We start from the raw sequence: 12,098 nt of genomic DNA, 5'->3' as shown, positions 1-12,098 counted from the left end.
TACTATGATAAAGTGACAGTAACAACCCAGTCTTGGAATATGGAGCTGATAAATGAAATACATTGTTCCCAAGAGATTTAGTCAAGTTTTGCATTTAGTTAACACAGACGAACATCCTGGAATATGCTGTTATTTAAAGCAGATTGTATATGCAATCAATCCATATGCACAGAAGATCTACCATCACCCCATACCTACATTCTGAGTTCTAACAAGCAATCATTTTACTTAAGAAAAAAACCTGCTCCCAACATGTTCAAATGTAAGCTCTAACCAGGTAGAAACTGTGTTTTCTATTAATTCTGCTGAATACTGCAATGAACTGAATATTTCTGCCCCTCCAAAACATATGTTGAAATCCTAACCTCAAAGGTGATGGTATTAGGAGTTGGGGCCTTTAGGAGGTGATAGAGCCATGAGGGTGGGGCCCTCATGAATGAGATGAGTGGTCTTATAAGAGAGACCCCAGAAAGCTCCTTTGCCCTTTCTCTCCATGTGAGGACAGAGAAAATATGCCGTCTATGAAGTAGGAAGTGGGCCCTCACCAGACACTGAATCTGCCCCCACCTTGATCTTGGACTTCAAAGCCTCCACAACTGTGAGAAATCAATTTCTGTTGCTTATAAGCCACCAGTCTGTGGTATGTTGTTATAGCAGCCCAAACGGGCTAAGCCAAATACAAAAGTCTATGTCTCCTCCAGCAGGAAAGCACCCACGTGTACCAATAAACTTGATGAATTTTATTTTATACCATATAATGAAGCACTTTATGTCTCCTGAGAAATGTGAAATGCAATGAGCAAATCAGGAATAAGAAAGAGGAAAGAAAACAATACATTCATCAAAAGAATGAATGACAACAATTTATATAGTGATGGCAATAAGAAGTTTTATGTAAGAAAACTCTGATTTAATTGCTGTTTGGATATATACATCTAGACACACACACATATTAGTTTAGTAACAGAACAGAAAAATCACTTTTCTATTTTTGAAGATTACAACTTTCTTAACATTAATTGTGGCAAATGGTTGTAAGCATTATGCCAAGAAGCATTGTAATGTTTTTCTACCTTATTAGTATTTTCAGAGTCAATACATTCCTTTGAATATAATTTGAGGTGCCTCTGGCTTCTTTGTCATTTGTAGCTATCACACACCTTATACCTGTCCTATTAAGTTAAGCAGTTTGGTATAAACTGCCTGACATATACTCATACTCATTTATTCATTTAATGTATATTACTAAAAACATAACATACCATACAGTTCTTCACCCTCAACACGATCCCTCTGCACATTTATAGTATCGTTTCTATTCATACAAATTATTTACTAATAGACAGAATTTGCTATCAAAAACTTGGTTATCAAACAAAGTTATAATATAGAAGCCAAAGAGATGCATCTCAGGATGTCAGCAAGTTGAGGTTATTAGCATGAAAAAAAATGTCATTAACTAAAATGCAGCTGAGACACATAGAAGACTCTTAGCCTTTAAATCAGCAACAGTCAATAAATGGAGAGTAGCTTAGTAGCCATCCATTGACTTAATTGTACTGTCAGATCAAACTACTGATTATCTGGGCCATCCAGGTTAGTTGTAACCCCGGCTGAATGCTTCAGATGTGAAATTTACAATAATGAATCAATGTCTGTACAAAATCTACACTTGATCTTAGCCAAAAGGCTGAGAAGCTATCTCTGCACAAAATCTGGAATTTGTTTGGCCGGGGAATTACTGTCTATCAATGCTCCATGAATTCCATCTCCTGATAGAGATGAAAAGCAGCATAATAACTTGTCATCTCTTTCTTCTCCTTTCTTCCTTCCCTCTTTCATCTACCCTTTCTTCTTTGCAAGTCAAACGAGCTATGGCTCCACTGTCAAACCAAGAGCAGGAGCAAAGACTTGGAAGAGGAAGATCAGCTATTCTCTATTCTCCCAAGGACACTTCTCTATCTGATAGCCTTCTGAATACTAATGATAAAATAAGCACTCACATAGCACTTAACCTCCAGGCACTGCCCTACGTACTTTATGTGTAATACGTCATTCAAACATCATACCAACCATATGGGGTAGGTGCTATTACTATTTCCATTGTACAGGTGAGGAAATGGAGACTCAGAGAGTTTAAGGAACTTGTCCAAGGTCACAGAGCTAGTCAGTGGTAGAATCTGGTTCTAATGGACGCACCCCTCCTGTTTCCCTCCTACATGTGCAAGGAGACTGGTCTTGAGTAATGAACACTTTCAGCCTCATGACCTTTCAAAGGCTCCTGAGAACTAGACTTGATAATTGGGATAAATCTGCACTTTTTGAACCCTTACTGTGGTGAGAATATAATACTCCTAAGTAATTACTTGTTAAATTCAACTGAGTTGGTGAGAAACTTCAACCTGATGACTGGGGCTTTAAAAGGATAAAGAGCTTTTGCCCTCTGGATATGAGGAGTAACTTGTACGCTGTGATTAAGTCAGGAGAGGCTAGAATTGTCCCCACAGAGAGAAGTAGTTTTCAGAACCCAAGCATTTTTCCTTTGATTTTACCTTCTTAGAAAAAACAACAACCATACTTTTGAAAATTTAATGGCTATATGAAAACAATTGAAAATGATCTTACCAGGAAAATTTAAGAGGGTAACAATAATATCTAAGACAAAAATAATGAAAAGCAATATTTTTTATGTAATGCATTAAGTGATAGTAAAAGTTTTCCAAAGGATTCGATTAATTCAATACTTAGAACCAACCCAGTAGATATAGGAATACAAGGATGGATAAAGCAGAGCTTTCATCTTCAAATAGCTTATAAATAGAGATGATAATATCATAATAAAAATACCACTAGCATAGTATACATCAAGATTTAGAGAGATCATATCAATTGGGCAAAATAAAAAATGAATTTTGCCACACCCTTGAGTCCACATTTAGTTGCTTAGCAATCCCATTGCTTTTATCCCCTGCACAGCATCCACCCGCTCCATGTTTATGGCCAGTCCTTAGGAACAAGCTGCTGCCACTTCTGGCCTGGACCACTGTGGACTTCAGTCTTACAGAATTCCCAGCCATGTTGCTCACTGATGCCATGAGATATGCTGTGGTAGCCTATCCCTGTGGTAGCACTTCCCCCAAATTACACATAAGGAAACTCCTCTCCTCTCCTTCTCCCCATATTCTAATGTTGCAAGACAGTGTTTAATCGATCCCACCAGGATTCTTTTTTTCAAGATAAACATCCCTGACCCATTCAACTACTTCATGAATTATAATTTCTAGACTTTATATCTTCAGTGGTAGCATCCCTCTAAATCCTTGAACAGAGAAGAGCAGAGAAGATCTTTCTTTTGACGTATCTAATAGGCTATGAAATGTTACTACATATTGTTCATATGGATCAATTGAGAATGTATGTTACACGAAGCTCTGAAATTCTGATAGTCACGTGTGCTGCAGCCCCACAATCTAGGCTGGTAACTCTATTGTGAAAGAAATGACCCTAATTTTGGATGCCTTATTCTTGGGGAATCCATGCTGCCTCCTAGCAATCCTTGCTTTATGTTCTAGATGTTTAGTAAAATGAGCTAGTCCTTGATTCCAGGTTACCACTGTGGATATGACCGTGTTTCCCCGAAAATTAGACCTAGACGGACAATCAGCTCTAATGTATCTTTTGGAGCAAAAATTAATATAAGACCCAGTACTATGTTATTATATTATATTATATAAGACCCAGTTTTATATTATAGTAAAATAGGACCAGGTCTTACACTAATTTTTGCTCCAAAAGACACATTAGAGCTGATTGTCCAGCTAGGTCTTACTTTCGGGGAAACGCGGTAAATACCTTTTCCTAGTTTCTGAAATCCACCTTTGCTGCTTTTGGTTCACTAGAGGCCTCCTAAGACCTTCCATCACACATTTTTAAAGACATCCCACTGGCTCTTTAAATATCTTTTGACCTCATTTCACTAAATCTGTGGCTTCTCTCATACTTACCTTGGGATATCCACTTTGACCATTATTGTTTTAACATTTGCAGACAAAAGATTACTCGACTTGGCAAAGTACACAAAAGCAAAATGGAAAACAAATACCACAAAATCCCATAATCTAGCACGTGTGTAATCAGCATACAATACAGCAAAGACGTCTTAATGTAATTTCACCTACACTGTTTTACTTATTCATCACAGCCACACAGAGAAAGCTGAGGTCTGAGAAGTCTGGGCGGCTTAGGAGACCACTTCGAATTTGTTACCAAACGCGAAAAAGGAGGAAGGGAGGCCTAAGGCAGGAAGGCAGCCAGGAAGGACACGTTTCTAAGTACTCATTCTGTGCTGAGCACTGAGAATACAAAGACGGGTCTTCTTCTTTGATCGTTTGAGGGTCTCACAGTTTCAAATCCCTTATCATCACAAAAACCCAGTGAAATAAAAACTAAAATAGTCATTTTTACTGGTGAGGAAATTGTAGGTCAGATAAAGAAAGTAACTTTCCCAAAGGCACAATGCTAGTATACACGCATGAGCTACACCCGACCTACTCTTCTAAGTCACCAGTGACACTCCAGGTGAAGGCATTTAACATGTAGTACACCTAGACAGTGAGCACCTTGTTAAAATGCCATTTGCGAGGGTAGTACTTACCTTGCTCATCAACTCTGGACAACAATTCTCAGGATGAATCTGTTTGATTTAGGAAGACAGCCTCGTTAAGAGCACAGACGGAGACCACATTATTATCTATTAAATGGGTATAATAATCGGACCTACCTCATAGAGCTGTCTTAAAGATTAAATGAGATAATTCATCTAAAGCACTCTGCAAATGTTAGACATTATTATTAATGTATTAATGAAAATAGGTTTTCCACTAAGGACTTTTTCCCCTTGTTTTCTTCTGTTTTAAAATATTTTTTATTACACAAAAGTTCAAATATGTATGAAAGTAGGTAGAACAGTATATTTATCAACTCTTGAACAATCTTATTTTATCTATATTTCTGCACACACACACACACACTCACACGGTTATTTTTTAATCAAATTCCAGACATCTGTACATTTCAACTACAAGTATTGTGTATGTATCTCTAAAAGACAGGGACTCATAAAAAAAAAAAAAAAAAAACACGCACAAAACCATTATCACACTTAAAATTTTAACAATAATTTCTCAATATTATCAAATATACAACTGATGTTTGTATTTCTCTACTGTGTTATAACTTTTTGTTACCGTTTAGTTAGATTAGAAGCCAAATAAAGTACCTACTTTGTGATTGCTATGTCCCTTGGACTCTTAATCTATAGCCTTCCCTTTCCCACCTTATATTTCTCCCTTGTAATTTTCATTGTTGAAGACATTGGATCACTTTGTTTCAGTTGATACAGAATCCCATGAACTAAATATGAAAAACAAAAAAATCATAGTGCAACGAATCCTGCTTTCCTCTCTCCATCTCAAGGATAATTTTCCACTTGTTATAATTTATAACAATCACTTTTGTCAATTGTATAAAAAAATTTGCCTGAAAAATATTACATTGATGTTGCTTAAATAAAGACTTATTTAACATTTAAAATGTGTATCAGTACTGTTCCAATTTCTTCACAAATATTAATTCATTATCATAACTTTTAACAGATGAGGTGTCTGTTAAAGGCTCAGAGAGGTTAAGAAATTTGTCTAAGGTCATACAACCAGTAAATAGGTAAACAGCACTATTTAGAAACTAAGGTTGGGGGAATTGCAGATGTACACTTAATCTAAACATGTTTCATAGTCAGTGTTGCACAGTTGAGAAAGCACTAGACCTGGGTTTTGATTCTGGCTATTCCACATATTAATTGTGTGCCTCTAAGAAGGGTCCTTACCCTCTCTGATTTCCTGATACACAGTGAGCATTAAATAAACACCAAATATACATCCCATCCAGAAAGTCATTTCAAGAGTAACCATGAAATATCTTTTTAACAAAATTTCACCTTATGATAAACCACACCCGCCAAAAATACAATACACGGCCTCGGTTAAGTCCCAAATCTTTAGGTAGTTTTTCTACAGTAATTGGACATGAATATTATTTATGAATCAACAAATATTTACTAAGTTGGGACTTAGAGTCACAAATAAAATGTTCAATGTGAACTAACTGCAGGATGGATTAATTAAAGGGACATCGATTGTCATCTGATAAAAATACATTAAAATATTTTGTTAACACAGTCAAAAGAGGAAATGCTATCAATATCAATTATACTCATATGCATTTGCTTCAAACAAAATTATTGAACGTTAGAAGATATATTTTTTATTTAATATATTTACTAAAAACAATATTTTAGATATGAAGAGTTGAAGAGTAAGTTAAATAGATTTATTAAAGTTAAACCATAACACCAAATTCAGATATAAACTTATTATTTATCTTATTGAGCTTGGGTGTTAGCATTCCCAGAACAATTAGCTCTAATAAATTGAAGCTGTGCTCAGATTACTTTCATAAATTGATGGCCTGTCAAAATAATGGGAGATATGGTGCTCTTCAAAATTCCCTTCAAATTTAGTTTTACAGTCATATAGCAATTTACAAAATAATGGTTTTCTTGTGTCTCCACATATTAAGATTTATTTCAAACGCACTTTCACAGATGGAGCACAAAGTGATATCCTCTGCTTAAAACAAGTCAAATTGGTAAAGCTAATTTTTTTTCTACTTCCACCTTTTTTTTTGGAAAATCATACATAAGAAATTAATTTCATCTTTCAAGAGGAAAAATAGTGTTTAGTTGCTCATCTGTCCTTTAAAAAAACCTGCAGAGGTGTTCAGAAAGAAACCTCATTATCTGGATCTTTTGGAAGCCTTTGTTACGTTTCAGTGACCAGCTGTCCGACTTCATTAACTCCTACTGGAAAGAGCACTCTCCCTTCCCCCACTTAAATAGGAGAGGCAAACAGCTTTCTTTAAAGTTAATTTAAATGCTTTCTCAGATAAATAACTACAATGAAAAGTCAAAGACCATTCTAGCTCTAAAATAAGGAATGAAATGTTTTCCTGATTTTTTTGTCTGTTTTCATCTGTTAATAATTTTATATATCGTAGAAACTGCATGATAAGTACATCGTACAGGAAAAGCCCCAGTATAGTTTCCTTAAAACATGCAGGTCATGTGAAAATTATTATTGGTTATACGTGACTAGAAACCATTTCAAAATAGATTGGGGGAGGGAGGCTATCACTTTGTGAGGCGTGAAATGTCTAACTATTACATTGCGTTGTACTCCTGAAACTAAAAAAAGAGAAAAAAAGAAACGAAACAAAACAAAAAAAGAACCATTTCAATTCAACAACTGAAAATAAACCAACACCTAGAGTGATCCAGTGGCCTGTAACAGACAACGTCTGCTGCACTTAGGTGAAATGAAGCATAAGCGTGCTCGTGCACGCGCACACACGCTCACACGCGCACACACATGCGAACATGCTCAGGAATGGATAGGATGGAAGACCACTCAGGCCAAAAAACAACATAAAAACAGAAAAACCCAACCTGTATCTGCTTACAATACTACTGAGATTTTGTTATTGTAATTTTGGCCTATAAAAAATTTCACCTTTCTTTTTAAAGGACATCTATGAAACAAAAAGGGCACAGTCACCGACTAGAATCTTCTCTTGCATTTTATGTATCAGATTATGTTGTCAGGCTTTGCATAGCAAACGTAAGTTGCATGCTGGGAAGTCCTTTATTTGTTTCCATTATAAACATATACACATGCACACACTGAAAACAGATGTGTACAGGGTCCAGCTTTGAGAAACCTAATATAAAACCTTAGACATTTTCAAAGACATACCAACGTGATGAGCTTTGAAAACCTAAAGAACAGAGAAAGAAAGAAGCAAAGATACATGCCCACACATACATGGAACAGTTGTGTTTTATGGTAAAGCACTGACTTCAGATTGGGGCTATATAAAATATGTTTTTCTATATATTCAAGGTTCTTACTCAACCATTTTCCCTTCTCCACGGTTATAATCAGATGCTGTGTACTGCCCAGACCGCTGGGAATGGTTCATGGGTTCCATGCAGACAACGTGTGACCTTTATCGCTAACGGCAAAAACACTAGTCATTTTAAACCATCATCTAAAGAAAAGTACTGTTTCTGTTTGCCTTTCTATGTTAATGCTCATCCAACATATTTTGAAAATCAATACATTTCAACAATTCATAGCACACTAGTACTAATAAAGTCAACATGGTACACATTGAAGTCATTGCACAATTTGTAAAAGTCTTAGACCCCTGCAAACAAATGTGAAACTCAAGAAAATTTTGAAAAATTATCTAGTGAAAAGCTTTTGAGACATCTTTACTAAGGACTCCCTCAGGCAGCAGAGAATGCAAATATCTTGGGAGGAGTGGGGCTGGTGGGAAGGGGCCAGCTCCAGGAAGGAGGCAAGCACAACACCCTGGGGCTTTGCACATTCTACAAATCTCCAGAACAGGGACATGTTTCACCTGGAGTGCCCACCCGTGGGTCTCTCAAGCCTCTTGTTCCAAAAGTAGAGTTCCATCTCTTTGCCTCTAGGTCTATTGTCCATGTATCTTACTATAAAGTCAGACCTTTGATTCAAAGTATGATTCCCTTGCTTTCTTCAAGAAGAATCAGAGACATAATACCAGAGATGTCATAGCACGGTGAATGCCTGACTGTGTACCTGCAGAAACAAATCTCCTATTTTCAAACTAAACAATACACTTAACAGTCAATTTTAAAATCCAGGCATGGACTTATCTAAGGTAACATCAGGCTTTTCACAGTAATCCCAACTGCTTTGAGAGTTAACTGGGAAATGTCAGACAGAGGATTGGCCTAATGTTAACAAAGCCGTGTGTGTGTGTGTGTGTGTGTGTGTGTGTGTGTGTGTAAAAATAAAGCAATCAAGTCTAAAATCCCTATATGCATAGGTCACCACCACCTTAGGCAATTCATTTGATCTTATTTACTTGTTTAAATATTTCTGCTTCTTTTGTAAAAATAAGTAATAATAAATTAAATATTTAGAAAAAACGAGCACTTTAAGAATCATCTATTTCTTCTTTCATTTGTATATCTGATAAAACCTTCTGAAGCAAGGTCTAAATTCCAGGAGGGGAAAGTGTAGTAGCAGTATGCCAAGGTTAGTCCTGAGTGAATCTGTAATTTTTGGAATGCAAAAGGTAAGCTGATTCCTCCACAATGGGGCAGTGGAGGCACATATCTTAATTAGAAGGAGGTCATTTCTCTTACCTAAAATGAAAGATCTCACATTTGAATTACACAGTTTGGTAAATGCCAAGGGAATTCAGATCCAAGATAAAGCATGAAATGTAGTGGGGAATTAATTTAAATACAGTACAACCTAAATCTCATATTGTCTAATATTATCTTCAGAAAGGCAGTTTTATATCACATGAGGACTCTTTTCCCACGTGAAGGTCTTATCCCTAGATATTTTGGGAGGAGGGAAAAATCACCCAGTTTTTGTTGTTGTTGTTTTAAGTTACATCCCTAGATAGAACCCTTTGATGTGGAACTTACTTGTTTTAAAGAGGGAGCAATGCATATGGAAAAGGAATAACTTAAAATAATGTAATAAATAATTTTACCTAAATGATGGATCACACAAATAATTAAAAATAACGCAAATAATTTAAATTAATATATCTATATGAATATAAATAACAAACTAATGTAAACAATTGTTCATTCAAAATAACTCCCCACTATTTGCTTAGTAAATCACGTGTTTCTTCCTACTTCCAGGGAGGAGGGGGACAGTCGTAAAATTCTCTCCATTGACCTAAGGAACTGATATACTACTTACAGTATATCAAGTCAGTTGCTATTTGAATATTCTGTGGCCAAAACATACATAAAACTAGGATCTAGGGTTTAAGTAGAGCAGGATCATTAAAGTTTTGGATTCATGTATGTTTGACTAGGCGTAAGGAAAACAGCCCAGAAACTCTGCGCTGCTGTGTGCAAAGTTTGTTTGGAGTATTATGATGCTTTTCCCTAGACACTATCATAGACGGGTAGATCATTGAAATAGTCAGATGCTGTGCTGAAGAAACCACTGAGGACCTCACTGTGCCTTCTCATAGGCCCGATGCTGAGTTAGTCATTCTCTGGAGGCTTCAACAGCAGGTGAGTCCTGACCATGGGTAGGATGGGTGTTGTGTTTCTTTCATAGTACGTAAAATAAAAGATTTTGAATTAGTATAATACTTCCCAGAAATTTAAAATCAAGAGATTTCACGTATAATTACCCTGATTAATGGCTTTTTTTTAGAAATGGGGAAGCTGTACCAACTCTGGGCAATCTGCCAGGATCAGGGGTAGCTAGACAGGCCCCTGCACTCAATTTAGGGTTTTCATCCCAGGACTGCTTCACTCATGTGCATGACCTTGTTTGAACCTGTGGGTAATGAGTTTGTAAAATCTGCAGATGTAGGTTTGGGTGCATTTACAAGCCATTATGGACACTATTCCATCCTCTGCTATGGAAATGTTCATAACTACAATACCTGTTAATATATGCAAAATGTTGAGATAATAAACATATAATAAACTGTCAAAAGGTGTCAGCTATTATGATTATTATAGCATAGCCTCTATTTTCCATCTTCCTTATTTGATGCTATTCCTTTCTGTATATTTTTTCTCTTCTGGAGATTAGATTAGGAAATAACCAGTGTCCTGGCTTGTGCATAAAACACAAACATGTATGTGTGTATGTACACATGTAATACAGGTGAACTATGAAATACGTACATGTATACATGCAATATGGGAGAGGTCGGTTGAGAGAATTTTGGTTGATTACTTATCTCAGTCTATTTCACCAGAGGGGCAAAAAACCTGACTTTAGCTCCAGTCCACCTTGTTTCCTTTCGAAACCTCTATCTCATGTACTTTAACCCACTTTTCCAGGATTACTCTTACGTTAAGACTTCACACATTTACTGAAGCAAGTAACTTAAATTTGTCACTGTCCTAAAAGGAGGAGCTGCTGTCATTGAGGTGTGCCATAAAACAAGCACTGCCTTCAGTATTCTGGAAAAGCAACACAACAATGGAGGCAAAAATGTGCTGCAAAGATGTGTCAATCCATCTTATTACAGTCATCCCGCAATTGCATGGGATTGAGATGATTAAATTCATAGCTCCAATAAACAGACCACAAATTACTTCTTGAACGGAGAGGTATAATAATACCTGGAGCGTAAAAAGATAAAATGAAGTTTAATTAAGTGTTGCCCAATGAAATCCTCCTGGAAAAGCACAACAAAGGAGAGAAACAGAAAGTCCAGCCTGCCCAAAGATGGGACATGCTGTCAAGCTTAAAAAACCCTGACCAAAAAGGATGTATGTATTTACTACATATAATATGTGTAACACAGATGTAATAAATTACATAACTATAATGCTATATAAAACACATATGTATTCCAAAGTTAACCTAACCACAAATCAACCTTCCCTGTTTTCATCTTTACTAAAATATTCGTTTGTCTTTTTATGTTTTAATAGCACCACTATTTTCTTAGAGAAGAATTCAAAACCCAAATGGGATTGGTATGTATGTTTTAGTTAATATGAATAAATATAACAACTTCAAACACACCTAGTATTTATCAGTTATCCATAAAAACTCAATGAGTTTAACAGGCTCCAGACTAAACTTTGTATTTTCAGTTGGGACTTGATGGGCTAAGAAAGAAAAATGAGACCAAAGAGAAATCCAATTTTTAGACTAAATAGTAAGACAGATGCTTAAAGATTAGTTTTTGAACGTAATATTTTTAGGTTTCCCTTGGTCATAATGTGAAAAATATAGTCTCTCTGTCTAAAACAGCCTTGTGAGTTCTCATCCTCGATGCTCAAGCCCATCAAAGTATGCTCTCAAGAAAGGATATGTGGGGCCGGCCCGGTGGCTCAGGTAGTTGGAGCGCCTTGCTCCTAGCGCAGAGGTTGCCGGTTCAAACGGCGTGAACCAGAGTGGGGTGGGTGGGTGAAGCTACATGTTAATCCT

At 36.3% G+C, this 12,098-nt stretch overlaps 1 pseudogene; it reads right to left on the bottom strand.

Annotated features, from left to right (window-relative positions):
- Window positions 1-1,534: 1,534 nt before the first annotated feature.
- LOC141572009 (U2 spliceosomal RNA) lies at window positions 1,535-1,702 on the bottom strand (annotated as a pseudogene).
- Between the last annotated feature and the right edge of the window lie 10,396 nt (window positions 1,703-12,098).

The sequence above is a fragment of the Rhinolophus sinicus genome, linkage group LG05 (assembly GCF_036562045.2).
Source record: "Rhinolophus sinicus isolate RSC01 linkage group LG05, ASM3656204v1, whole genome shotgun sequence".
In the NCBI taxonomy this organism is placed as follows: domain Eukaryota; kingdom Metazoa; phylum Chordata; class Mammalia; order Chiroptera; family Rhinolophidae; genus Rhinolophus; species Rhinolophus sinicus.
Note: the sequence above shows the minus strand (reverse complement) of the source record. Positions and strands in the feature narration are given on the sequence as shown.